This window comes from Dreissena polymorpha, chromosome 1, assembly GCF_020536995.1.
Source record: "Dreissena polymorpha isolate Duluth1 chromosome 1, UMN_Dpol_1.0, whole genome shotgun sequence".
NCBI lineage: Eukaryota > Metazoa > Mollusca > Bivalvia > Myida > Dreissenidae > Dreissena > Dreissena polymorpha.
This window is the reverse complement of record NC_068355.1, coordinates 33,365,295-33,380,135: the sequence shown is the minus strand read 5'-3', so window position 1 is coordinate 33,380,135 and position 14,841 is coordinate 33,365,295. Positions and strand designations below refer to the sequence as shown.

At 33.7% G+C, this 14,841-nt stretch overlaps 1 long non-coding RNA gene across 6 annotated transcripts; it reads left to right on the top strand.

The window, feature by feature from the left end:
• The first annotated feature begins 10 nt into the window (after positions 1 to 10).
• On the top strand, positions 11 to 13,448 carry LOC127876208 (uncharacterized). Of its 6 annotated transcripts, none has more exons than XR_008047741.1 (8): positions 11 to 291; positions 1,604 to 2,102; positions 2,770 to 2,941; positions 3,501 to 3,574; positions 6,119 to 6,393; positions 6,853 to 6,982; positions 8,928 to 9,063; positions 9,720 to 13,448. It is a non-coding gene; the product is annotated as an uncharacterized LOC127876208 (long non-coding RNA). The 6 variants fall into 6 exon arrangements; XR_008047732.1 differs by having other exon boundaries at positions 2,770 to 2,972; XR_008047735.1 differs by having other exon boundaries at positions 2,770 to 3,574; positions 6,853 to 6,956.
• The last annotated feature ends 1,393 nt before the right edge of the window (positions 13,449 to 14,841 follow it).

Sequence of the window (14,841 nt, the reverse complement as noted above, 5' to 3'; positions counted from 1 at the left end):
ATACAGAACACGATACATCAATAGGGTGTGTTCTTCTGGCGCGAAATCCGCGAAATATTGGAAACACTCTGCTAAAAGCGAACACCTGCGTTTTGTTACGAGAACTTGAAACTCCGAGCCCAAAGGGCATCGTATTGATTCGAGGCTAAAGAAGGCCTTGAAATATGACAGCATTTTTGTTGTATGATCCAGTGCGCCATTCGACGCTCAACCGAAGTTAATCAGAGCTCAAACTCAATCCTTAACAATATCAGTGAGGCCAGCGTGTCATCTCAGCTTGTTGAGCTTCAGGTGAGACCTTACTGTTTTATGTATTTTGAAAATTGGGGCTGATATTTCAGTCCCATTCGTAATTTAAAAACGTCTATATTTCCCGTAATTACTGGCTAAAATTCTTAATTCAATATTTGTTTAAATAGGTTGAAACATTGAGTTCATTTCCTTATTCGGCTCTATAAGTTGAACCTTAATGCAATTAATGTTGATAGCTCTTGTTCTCAATGTTTAAATATTTGTTAACGATAAAACAATCCCAATTTAAATCAAAACAGCAGGATTTTTCCTAAATTTTCCTAATTTCAAATATTGTTTCATGTACAATAAACTCTGCACAGAGCTAGCCCCTGTTCTAGCACATTTAATAGTCTTTTATGAGAATAATTGGCTTGATTTGCAAATTTCACTAAGTGTTATTAATATTTTGAAGTTGTTGGTGTTCTAAACATATTTCACATAGAATTGGACATGATTATTATTTAAAATATGGCCGGGATGTTTGCAAAACAATTGCACTTTATTGCTTTCAGAAGTGAAACTTTAAGTCTTAAGTATGTCCTACAAAAACTTGGCTATATATTCGAGAAATCAACAAATATCAATACAGCGAATTAATTTAATCAGAAAATGCTATAATAACTAGTATAATGGCCCTGGTAGCCAGATAGAGTGGCGTAGGTTTCTCTCACCATAGATGTCCATCGTTTTTTGTATTTCTGTCTAACTCATATACAAAACATGTTTGATCAAGTACACATACACTTACAGTATTTAACTCACATCTATTGTTTTTGATGATATGTCATACAGTTGTATTGTTTTACTTTTGATGTTGTTCAGTCTCACATTCTTAGTTTTATACATATAAAGGTGTACAGTATCATGTTTTAAGTTTTATAATGACATATTTAAAGAGTATCACATTAAAAATTATATAGTATTACATGAATTTTAAAGTTGTTGATTCTCACATTTTGTTGTATAGTTGCACTTTTTAAGGAGTACAGTCTCACACTTTAATTTGCTAAAGTTATGCCTGTTTTTGTTTTTTGTTTAGATAAGTATTTTACCTTGCTACAAACTGTACTTTACCGTGTATTCTTCGCGGTTTTAAACAACAAAATTTTAATGTAAAGTTGGTGAAAGTAACTCATTGATTCAACGCTATTCTGAGTTCAAATTTGTGAAAAATTAATTGCGATATCCTGAATATCAATTATAGACGCAATGTTTGTCATTAAAAAAGGTGTGTAAAGTAAGTTTGTTTTAATATTCATTCGTCACTAAATACAATCTGGGTTTAGTTTGCTTTCCATTGCTTTTTCAGCAAACATGAGCCAACAAGACAAACATTATTGTACAATCCCGACCCCCTTTTGCAAAAATATTACAACTCTCTCAAGAAATTCAGCACGAAATCCTCTTGTGTCAGCCTTACATGCTTCCTATCAAGATATTTTCCCATGTTTGCTTCATCAACACTTCCAACAGCGGATCCTTGGTAATTTAGACTTCCGTTCCAGCGTGGATGGGGCTTAGCAATAAATTGATGCTGGGCAACGGCAAATTGTTCGGGGCGAGTCGCTCGAACGGAAACGATCTAACCCAACAGATAGCTTATAGTGATGTGTCCATTAATGTGACTGACCTCGATATGTTGCTTTTAAATAATGCGAACCTTACACCAGAAGAACAGTCTGCGAGCAATTAAGGCCATTTAACAACCGTTGTTGTCTGGAATTCACGGCTTTGGGTTGACGAATTTGGCGTCAGGACTTGCTCTATCTCTGTCTACGGCAGCAGCAGCAGAAACAACAAAAAAACAGGTAGTATTTGAGCGGTGCTCTGGGATACGGGTTTCAATGTATGTGCTTAAAGTGTCATCCCTGATTAGCCTGTGCAGACTGCACATACATTGAGTCATATTGCTTAAAGTGTCATCCCTGATTAGCCTGTGCAGACTGCACATACATTGAGTCCCATTAAAGTGTCATCCCTGATTAGCCTGTGCAGACTGCACATACATTGAGTCCTATTAAAGTGTCATCCCAGATTAGCCTGTGCAGACTGCGCACACATTGAGTCCCATTTTACCAGAATGAGGCTCATATAAGTGTATCAGTCTTCTTTCTGCCCGATTAAGGAAAAGTTCCTAGCATCAAATGGGAATTTTGGTGTTTTTAAATTTATCAAACTTGGTAAATAAAAAGCAAATAACGGTTGATATCATATCAGTTTAAATCACAGAAGGTCAGCGCACAGTGTTGTCTATTTTTCAGCCAAAGGTCAGCCCCTGAACCCAAAGTTTATCATTGTATAACAAAAATTGATATAATTAATGTAATTGTTTCATTCGTTTTAATTTGAGTAAAACAATTATTTAATGCCTTTAGTACATTAAACAATAATTTTCTTTATTTATTTTTAATATTTATTTAAGTGCCTGCATTTTGTTTTAAGAGCCAGTTCTTACAGAACTCTATTCAATCATAGATTGGTAACCAGCTGTACAACAGGCTCTCTTGCCAGCTGGGCCCAGACACCCAGGGACACTTCCTTCGCATGGGTGGTGGTGGGCGGCTCTCGGCGAAGGACTTTTGGGCAGTTCAACGTGTCCTACTCGCAGAGTGCAGCCAATCTAAACATGGGGCTCCACATTTTCCTGGTCAAGATTACCTTATCCAAATAGTAGATTGGTAGTGTAATTTACTTTGTATTATGTGCAGTTGTTTTACTCCAAATTTCAATTCAAATAGTTTGTGTGTGTTATATATTGATAATACTCTCTCATGGGTGCTAACTTAAAAAATCATCAGGTAATCGTAAATATTTGTATTGTTTTGTATTGCCTTGAAAGTGTGTAAGGGGGGGGCTTTAAGATTTATCCTTGTCAGTAATTCTATCTGTCCTTGCTTCCATCATTCCCTATGTCCAACCCACCTTTTTGTTGTTGAACTGCACTTAATAAATATTGGTTTCAGAGGGATGAAACATGTCAGAATCAAGTGTATAGTATATAGATGGCTATGTTTGTATCAAGTCTTTGGTGTATATCCCATTTGTATCAAAAGCCTACAAACATGATGTATTTCTTATAAATGTTTTACTTAAACAACATTGATTGACTTCCAATATAACTGATACAATATCAGAATGTTTTGAATAATTTGGTTTACATGGGACACATTTATGGAATGCGCTAAGATTTTTTAATCTGTTCGCAGAAGCCTTATCCTCAAAAGTTCAGGTCCAAAGAAAGATGGTGACCAACTGCAACTCAGCCACTTCATCTCAATAGGTAAGTTCTTGTGCCATTGCAAAAGGGGCCACTATGGCAAAGCATTCAGGAGACCCAGTCTCAATAGCCTAAGACGTTAGATGCAATAAAGCTTTAATAAGCAGGTTAAACCTAATTCAAACTTTGGTTTCTGCTCATCATTTAATTGACCAGTTTATCTTATTTCAATTTAGGAGTTCAGCGATAAACTCTTGTATCGAATATAGAAAGAAGAAGTTTCAATTTTAACCCTCAATATTGCATTTTAAATTGATCATAAAGAGCTATATTAACACTCAAAACAACAACACCAACAAACAATTTATCAGCAGGTACCAACATATTTGACTCTTTAACTCTTTACAAAATCAGGTCCCATACTAATTGTAATTATGATTCTTTTTTCTGCGTAGCTGTGTAATGTCACTTTTGAACTTAGGTGTCCTTTAGGTAATACATTAATAAAAATGCCCGCGGCTACCCATGAATGAATACACTTAATTTAGTCCATTGGCTGATTTGAGAATACCACCAGAACATTGGAAACACGGCGGTGTCTTTCTAACACAGTTTTACTGCGTGTTCAGCATGAAACAATTTTATCTCTTATGAAAAGGCATGATAGATAGAACAGTTTTACACTCAACTCTTCACATCAATACAGTTTGTGCGTAGATTCTACACCTTCGTCAGTTTGCGGTTAGTGTGTGTGAATGTCAGAGTTTTTATACAGGTCATTGCTGCGTTATATATAATAAAGACGCTATAGCGTGAACTAGCTGAACTGGAATTTTCTTAAGACCAGAAAGATGTTAAATGAAGATATCCAGCGATATAATTATGGTATGTCAATAATAGATTCTTTATGTGTTTTCAACAATACCATAATAAATATTATTTTTAATTAATTTAACAAGAATTATTCCACCATATTGACTAATGTATTAAGAATGAGCGCGATGATTCTCGATACTGTTTATACTCGAATCAAATAGCAATGCCCGACAAACCACTAAAACAGGTTTGTTTAAAGAACGCGCGTATAAATATTTAAAATATGTACGGATACTTCGCATGTGGCCGGTTGACTCAAATGTTTTAATTTCACTTCCATTATTCTTTTGGTTTTCTGTTTTGTATCTATAGGTTTATGACCAGCAAGATGTAATAATGTAAAATAAGCCGCAAAAACTCCACGTAACATCCCGTTCTGCGTGTGATGCAGCTAAGAACTGCACCGAAAAAGACATTCGCTATCCTTGATCTCATTCATTGAACTCTTTACCTTTCATAAACTCCAACCACAATCAACGCCGTATATCATTTTAAAAGATATTTCTTGTTTACCATTGATGCATAAGAGAGTTCAGTGATGTCTATAGCTTTGAATAAGATGAATTTTTCTGTTGTCGATATCTGTATATCAACTTTAATGACCAATTGTGACCTATCCACTATGTGATTATAGTTTTAATGGTAAACAAAGCACATGCCAGTAATAGTGTAAGTAGCTTTTCATTGATTGCATCAGGAATCGCCCATATGACTATTACACCCAGAACAATCCTAAATGTTACGTGTTGCAAATCAACACATTTAATGATCATTTTAGTTGATTTGAGCACGAAGTTCTCAAAGTGAGAAATTGTGATCACCTTATGTTAGGGATCATGCTGTGTGCTGCTTCAACTTATAGCTTGTTACCAATCTGGAAGCATGAGTTGTTATTGAATCTTGATGAAACTTGATCTGAAATCTGGACATTATCTAAGCCAATTTGCATCGTGTTAACATGCATCCTAAAACTAGGTCATCTATTCAAATAACAGAAAATCATGGTCGACACTCTAGAGTCTAGACGTCACGATTAAGATTCAATCTTGATGAAAGTTAGCCAGCGTTTGAATCAGGGCCACTTGTGTAAAAATAAACTTGGTGTCAAGGCTCAATAATGCTGAAATATGGTCAGAATGCTTTCTTGGCATTTGAATTAAACACCGCTAAATTCCCCCTTAACTTGATTTTGCTGAGAAGATTTATCTTTAAACGAAAAATGCAATAAAATCTTGGTTTTCCTAGCAAGGCTCATGTATTATAGAATTATTGTGGCAGCTGCATGTGGGCTGTTGGGCAGTGGCCTCACCTATAACCTCTGCTCTCTGTTTAAAGACAATTTCAATTGGATCTTCATGAAAGTTATCCATCATGTTTGTGGGCTTAATAAAAATGTTCTCGTCTAATGAAGACACATTGACCGTTCTGCAATGATTAATAAAAACCAGTCTTCTGGAGTAGTGTAGTTTTTTTCTTCATTTTTAGGTATACGAACTGTCTGTAAAATTGCGACTTGTCTTAGCATAAATGCGATTAGAATTTATTTAATTTTCCTATTTTTTTACAGCTCATACATTGCATAACTGTGTAATGCTTTGAATAGTGTATCGCACGTGTCTATTTTAATGTCAAATATTGACTTGCCTTCAAGGTAGGACATTGCAGTGAATAGAAGCATGACTTTCTGCTGATGCAACTAGATATTCACTTTGTTGATATTTGATTTCAAAGGACAACATGCCAGTGAACAAGGCACCCTTCCTAAACCCTCGCAGCCTGCGCTAAACGGGAACCTTAATATACATGAGATTCCATGCGGAATGTAAAATCTGTACCACTCTGATCTCCAGTAGCAGCCCCAGCCGTGGGAGGCCGATTCATGATGCACCTATGGCCTTAATTATCTCTGAACATCCCAACCTCACATGACCTGTAGGGCGGGGATGTATATAAATGATCATTAAATCCCACAAACCAAGGAGAGGTTATATTGGAGTCAATTTTATGTAAGTTGGTCAGTTAGAGGGGCGTTTCGTCTGAATTTTATGTAAATATATTTTTACCTCACCAAATCTACATTTCTAAAGGGAATAAGTTAAAACTTCAATCATGTGAACCCCATGAAGTCTAGATTGAGAGTTAGTGGTCATTTTGTGACAGAGCTCTAACTAAGTATTGGTCAAGTCACTGTCTTGCATAAAAATATTTTACGGTTTCTGTATCTCACCATACATGGGAATTCAGAGGTTGTTATTATTTGATTCAAGGGGGGGGGGGGGTAACTAAACGTGTGCCCACAGTTGCACAGAGCCGTGTGAGTATTTTTGTTTAAAAACAACCAAAGCATTATAGCCCTTGCATCAATTGTGATCTTAGATTTTAAATCAATGTACTATTGTAATATTAATAATCTTTCATTATACCAAATGTTCCAATATATATACCGGTATATAATTGTTTTCCAGTGGTTCGTGTTCAGTGTCAAGCAGTATCCTAGCAATCAAGTCAAGTCAGCGCAGCAGCAACAACAGATGCAGCAGCAGTCGTACGCAATACATCAACAACACTGGTGCATATGCATTAAACTATAAAGAAGTATGAATGCAAACATGTCTGTATAAATTTAGTTTATTCTCAACCATTTAATATTAACTTATTATATTTGATCAAAATATATGTAAGCATATTGATACATATAACTTTGCTTTGATTAAGTGTTCGTTTTATTTCACTCTGCCTCTTCTTGCCATGTTGAGGATGGCCCGCACATTGCCCCTGTACTGACCTGGGGGTTATTTGTATGGTCTAAGGGCTTGGATGGTCACTCATGGAAGTAAGAAAGTGTATGATTTTAAAGGGATATGTTCACAGATTTTGTATTTATTGTATGTTATTCCATGAACTGTACTATTTCCATTGTAATTCTATCTATTAAAATATATTGTAAATTCTTTAACCCATTTATTTAACATTGATCCATCGTTATCTGCAAATAAAGATCCATCTTTATCAGTTAAGAAAAGGACACTAACATAGGGCATCAGCAAGAACAACCAAGAACGTTTCCTTTTAATATTGTAAATCTTTCTCAGTTTGCAAAATGTATGCAGAAACATTGTTGCCTTGTTTGATTATAAAGGATTTGATTACAGAACAGGAATATATCTTTAAACATTTTCTGTAAAATATTGTTTTGTCATTTGCAGAAAGCAAGTTGACTACGTAATGTGCTATCAAAGTCTGAAAGGAGAAACACTTAAATAAAATTTAGGAAGCCAAGAAACCATGCACAAATTTCTAGCTGCTTACCTTCTTTGATAAGTAAGAGTTTAGTTTTAACCTGCGCATTATATATACATTTATTTGAATAAAGATTTATGTAATTGAAATAAGTGTTGGTTTCCATGCAAACATTTAAGATGTCATGTTATTCACTACAGTAAACATATCACAAAAATACTAATGTCTTAAGAATATCCACAAAACATGTGTTTGTCATAAATAATTAGACATATTAAAGTAATTGATAACGATTCGCACATAATGATAAGTTTTGTCCACCAGTTCATACTTTTAACATGAAGTTTGACGTTTTTAAGCGCATATTTCCATGATGTTATAATACTGTGGAATCACTTATTTAAAGGAGGTCTTATTTTTGCGCATCTACTATTTCTCCAATTAATGATCACCAGAATATTTACCAATTAGGTTTTCCGCATTATCAAGGTCTAGGGTAGAAAAAACAAAGTCAAGGGAAGTAATAAGCTTCAAATGGACATAGTTATCTGACCTGCCCACATATATGTTTTTGTTAAATAAATCAAAGCTGCGCAGTAGGCGGCATTGTGTTTCTGACAAACACATTGTGGTAAAAGGTCTAGGTCATTCTTTACGGTCTACGGTAAAAAATACAAATTTAAGGGAAGTAATAAGCTTTAAAAATGGAGATAATAATTCAATTTTGAACATAGCCACTTTATATATTTGGCATGCATGTGTATCTCAGGGAGCTGCACATTTCGAGAGGTCAATCACAGTCACGGTAGTGGCTTTTACTTATTTGCTACTAAAAATAGAGATTTGTTAGAGACAATTATTTTCAAGGAAGTAATTTATATAATTATAAATCTCATATTATATATTTCCTTACCAAGAATTGAAGTTTTTTTCACAGTTACTGTACAGATTTATTATTTTGATTATTTATAACTCACATGATTGATTTGTCAAAGTTTTTTTCTTAAATGATATAATAATAATTTCTTTGATGTTCATTACCCAGTACATACCTGTGGACTTATGTCCATAGATACATTATCAATTCTGGCTACGCGCCCCCCCCCCCCCCTGAATTTTAATTCAAAGTGACGCAGTAGGGGGCATTGTGTTTCTGACAAACACATCTCTTGTTGGGTCACTAGGTCAAGGTAACTGTGACCTCTTAAAAAAATAAATTGACAAGCTTTCGCAGCCAAGCGTTGGCATCCGCTATGCGGTGCTCTTGTTTCATTTGGCTTATGATTGACTTTATTTCCAGGAAAACCGGATAACAAAGCGTTGATTTTGTTCTCGATGCATTAGCAGTCACAGTACATGAACCGACAGTAGTCATCGTCTCGAGATTCTGGCCTCTGAACCATCAGTCTATGAACATAATGCAGAGCAATCTAGGGGTGAGTTTTCAAGTCATGTGTTTATTTTTGGTATGCCCACTAATTTAGAGATGTGTGGGTGCATGTAGATTCACCCTTGTCCATGGATTCATCAATTCAGCTGTCAGATTTTGTGTCTAGTGTAGCCTTGAAAAGTATTGCTTCTTGTGTGGTGAAACCAAATATATTTACCATAATGCAAACTTTCCTACTTGTGTATTTTGTTTCATAATTTCTTTGATAAAAATTGAGTTTTGAGACACAAGTAGAAAACCTTTGTCTTACTTCATACAAGTCATTTGAGTTTTCTCAGAAAAACTCTTGCCAAATGCATATTTTTGTGGCCATCATCTAGTAGGCCCTTCCTTATTGTTATTTATGATTAGGTAATATTTGTACGATAGCAAAAAGTATCTTTATAGAAAATTCGGGTACAGCCTAATATTGGCCGGGTGCCTTAAAGCGCATTTTTTGTACCCTGGGTATAGTGTGGTATACTTTAAGAGTACATGGAATACTCTTAAGTAGTACGCGAGCCGACAAGGACCAATCGAGCCATCATTCCCTCTATGGATTCAGATCATTCGAAACACCCTATGGAAGTTCTGTGCTTGTTCTTTATTTCCTTTAGTTTCAACAATAGAAGGAAAAACTGTATTACATCTTTCTTTTTTCAGAAGCCAATTGACGAAATCAAACTGACCAATCAGCAACAAAGCCTGTTGCAGCAGTTGTTACCATATTGACCCCAGTCAAATCATGGAAGCTTAATTAGACATAAATACTGTTTAAGATGTGCCAGTCTCTACAGACCTCGTGGTCTGTTAAGCACTTACTCTGACAGGTCTCATCTCTGGATTTTGTGACGGGTGGAAAATGAATAACCTTGTTCATATTGAAATGGCAGAATGAAAAAGCACAACAACTCACGCGAAAAGCCATATATTAATTTGCCAGTCATGGTTTATTGGAAGAAAAACAATCTGTCATGTATTATGGAAACTCTGATGCTGTGAGTCATTAACAATTGATGAGATGTGTTAAATGTAGTTAAGTGTAATGAGATTAAGGTAACTTGATAAAGGCGTGTATGTTAAGTATTATTTTAAGCACACATATTGCACGTCTATATAATTATTTGTATTACGAAACTTGCATCTGATAACGTTATATGCATGGAAAATAAATTTTACTTCAGACATTCTTTCATACATTGAGCTTGTGATAATTCAAAGCTGTTTAAATGGTGCTGGTAACTTGGACGCAATCACAAAATATGTATTGGATTCGGTTCATGTAACTTGTAATGCTGGTAACTTGGACGCAATCACAAAATATGTATTGGATTCTGTTCATGTAATAAGCATGTTTCAGTTTTCTGTTTTTACATGCAATATAGAAATGCTAGCTAAAATAACTGTGCAGAAAGGTTGAGAGTTTGAGGCTTCCTATTTGATCTGTCTGTCTTTTTCTATACAATAATCTTATTAAGTTTGCTCATTTGGGTCCGTATTTTATCAAGAATCTTGTTAAGTATGGCAGTATTTGAAATGAATATAAATTGAATGTAGACAACATTATTTAATCTTTCAATTGTCAGTTCTGTATTTACTTCTTTAACTTTATTGATTTGAATGGAGATTGTTTGTTAAATTATAAGATAATTACTTGTTCTTTATTTGGAATGCTTTAATTGTTTTGAAACTGAGTATTTAAAAATAAATTTATTAAATAATTATGATAAGGTTCATGAATAAAAGCCAAAGTCGTGATTGTTATTGTCTATTTTTTGTTGTTATATACATTATTTACATGCTCATAAATGTTGACAATTGTGTTCGGACATAATATATGTTTTATGTCTTACATTTGTGTATATACACATTTTGAAGACCGGATTTTCATGCTCTCAATTCATTTACCGGTAGTAACTTTACCAAAAATAAATGTTTATCACTGTATGATGGTAAATTTTGCAACTGATATATAGAGCAACTTTAAAATAATTGTATGTTCGATGTAAATAACTCATATATTGTTTCCATTTTGATGAGATAAACTCTATGTTTTCACTCCTTTGTACACATCCTTTGTAAACGGTACATCTTGTAGATTTTTGGTAACCCAAACAATTTAGCCCCTGTTAAACATTTATACAGGATAACAGATTCTGAAATTTAGCAATAGGAACAGGTTGTTAGATGCAATGCTATTTAGTTTTCAAAGTTTACCAAGTATTTAAAACATTTGCTTAATTATGTTTTACATTCTAAAGAATAATTGATATCTCAAAACGTAAATCACTAAATTACAAATCAAGGGAGAGTTATGTAATATGCTTGCAATTGCTAAGAAGTGCAGTTGTTGTTTGTTTTTTTTCCGGTTAAAGCAATGTCATTTGCTTAAAAAAGTTGTCTCCCTTGTAAGAAAATTAATGTGTTCACATCTCAACATAACAAGTAAATTCATACAGTACATGTATTTAAAATTATTCACATGATATTCACCAATAAGTCTAATGGAATTTGTAGAATAAAATATAACATGTTATTATGACGATTATAAGTGAATGTTTGGCACAAAATGCCTCTTAATCTCTATATTTACAACTTCAGCAAATGTCTAAGACCAGATTCCTAAATGGTGTGGTTGTTGACATTAATATTAAATTTAGTTCATGAACCATAAATGTTTTGTTGTTGAACATATAAAAAAAGCTTTATGTATATTAATTTTATGTCATATTTCAAACATATCATATTGATACGATTGACAGAAAATAAACATTTTGCTTTAATGTGTATACATGAAGTGTATACATGAGTAACGATTGGTACCATTCAAGCATGTTAATAATGAACTATAGTTGTAGTACTAGATGCATTTTTAGCTCATCTATTTTTTGGAGAAAAAAAAATGAGCTATTGTCATCACCTTGGCATCGGCGTCCGGTTATGTTTTGTGTTTAGGTCCACTTTTCTCAGAAAGTATCAAAGCTATTGCATTCACACTTGGTACACTTACTTACTATCATGAGGGGACAGAACAGGCAAAGTGAGATAACTCTGGTGTGCATTTTTACAGAATTATGTGCCCTTTTTATACTTAGAAAATTTAAAATTTGGTTAAGTTTTGTGTTTAGGTCCATTATATTTGTTAAGTATCAAAGCTATTGCTTTCATACTTGCAACACTTACTAACTATTATAAGGGGACTGTGCAGGCAAAGTTATGTAACTCTGACTGGCATTTTGACAGAATTATGTGCCCTTTTTATACTTAGAAAATTGAAAATTTGGTTAAGTTTTGTGTTTAGGTCTACTTTATTCCTAAAGTATCAAAGCTATTGCTTTCATACTTGCAACACTTACTAACTATGTCAAGGGGACTGTGCAGGCAAAGTTGCATCACTCTAGTTGTCATTTTGACGGAATTATGGCCCTTTTTTGACTTAGTAACTTTGAATATATGGTTATATTTTGTGTTTCGATCCACTTTACTTCCAAAGTATCAAGCTTTGTATTGCTTTCAAACTTCAAATACTTTCATGCTATCATGCGGGTACTGTACCTGGCAAGTTGAATTTTACCTTGACCTTTAATTGACTATCAAGGTCAAATTATTAAATTTTGCTAAAATTACCATAACTTCTTTAGTTATGATTTTATTTAATTGATACTTTGACATAAGAACTCTTTCCTGACATACCAAAAAAGACTCTACCCAAACCATTCCCAAAGCCCCCCCCCCCCCCCTCCAACCCCAGAATCCAGAATCCCCCATCCAATTTTTTTTGTTTTTCATTCTTTTTTAAAGATCATCTCATAAATAAAACCATCACACTATACCCTCCACCGCCCCCCCCCCAATTTTTTTTTATTTGTTAAAAACAACACACAAAAAATATTTTATTTTTGAAATACCGTCCAACCATCCCACTCAAGAATACCCCCCCCCCCCCCTAAAAAAAAAACAACAACAAATTGTTTGTTTTCTTATTTTTTGAAGATAATGTAATAAATGACCACACCCCCACAATATACACCCCTCTCCACTCCACCCCTCCCTCCTTTGTGATTGAAGTATTGAGAGTCCCTTCACCTTTAAAAGAAAAATTGATGAGCGGTCTGCACCCGCAAGGCGGTGCTCTTGTTTTGATCATGTCTTAATTTGTTCGTCTACTCCAAATAAACATGTTGCATTTGTAAATAAAGCGTGTATAACCTCTTTGTACTGTCCCAAGGTCTGTTTTCAAATACTTGAGTACCTCATATTGAGCAGAGACTTACCAATTTATGGCATTATTTGTTATGCACATGTCTGACTTATATAAATATCTTCAAGTTCTGAGATTACTGTTCAGGGTATTTTAAAGGTAAAAGTTTAAATATTTCTATAGACTGTAACCTGGTGTCTGTTAAGTTAATTTTAATATTTCTATAGACTGTAACCTGGTGTCTGTTAAGTTAATTTTAATACATTTATAATGTCTAGCGTATTGAATGTGTAAGTGTCTTTATTCTCGCCCGCATGCATTGTTGCTGTATGCTTTGACAAAGCTTACTACACAACCTATGTGTTTGTTTATCATTTATAACTAGTGGTTTGTCCGCAGAGGTTACATAATACTATACTCACTTAATAAATCAACTTCATTTATTGATTTGATTTTGTATATATTCACTTCTCATGACTGAATCTGCAATAGGCCTTTGAATATGTGGTAAGAAAAACATTTTTTATTAAAGGTTAGAAACTTTATTATCAGATTTTGACAGATGGTGGTTAACATTTAACTGGAGAGTAGCCGGCAAAAAAATGGCTGTAAAACAGTGAAGTTTGATCCACTTTTAGTTATGTCTTATATATCACATTATCTATATTTTTTGTTAATTTGGATCATAATGATCTTTAAAAAATGGAATGATTATGAGGGTTTCCAAAATGATGCATTTATTTTATGTTAAAGTTATTGCTTTCAATTTTAATTTGTTATGGAAATATTTAAGTTTATGTGACTTACAGAGATATACATGTTTATGTAAGTGATGTGCTGTTTGATGATTTAAGAATTGTCTTGCACTCTGATTAAAGTAGATCGTCATTGATTCAAGTTCGAATACTGATGTACAGTTAAAGTGTGTTGTACTTTCAATAAAAAATACTATGTAAATATAGTTCAGTTATCCCTTGTTTACAAGATCACATTTTTATTGCTCATCGTTGGTGTTGGTGTTTGCATTCGGACACAATAATGCTTTCCTTATATGTTTATTATGTAGACCCGCTTTTACAAGACCACATTCTGACAAGCTTAAATGTATGTATATAATGTAGTTCCTCATTTACCAGACCACAATTTGATGTTCTTAAACGTGTTCAAAGCTTGACGAAATTTTTGTTGACATTTAGCCATTTACATTTATAATAACTGAACAACAAATGAATTGTCAGTGTAAATAAATAATTTATTGTTGTTCGATCAGTTAAAGTATTTCACTGTTTTCATTCACACTTTAAATTAATAACATAACAAGTTGTAAGGTACACACAATCTATTTCAACAAGGGAGACAATTTTGAATTTGTTTTTTAAGAATATAACATATCTTTATCGAGATAGAGAGAATGACAGTTTTGACAATTTTAACAATATTACATCACTCTCCGTTGACTTGTAATTGACTTATTTTCATTAACCAGTTTTAATTGTTCTTTCGATCATATACAATTTATCTTAAGATATTTTTACAAAACAAGTAAACACATTTTCAAGTAGTGTCTTAATTTGAATTGTATGA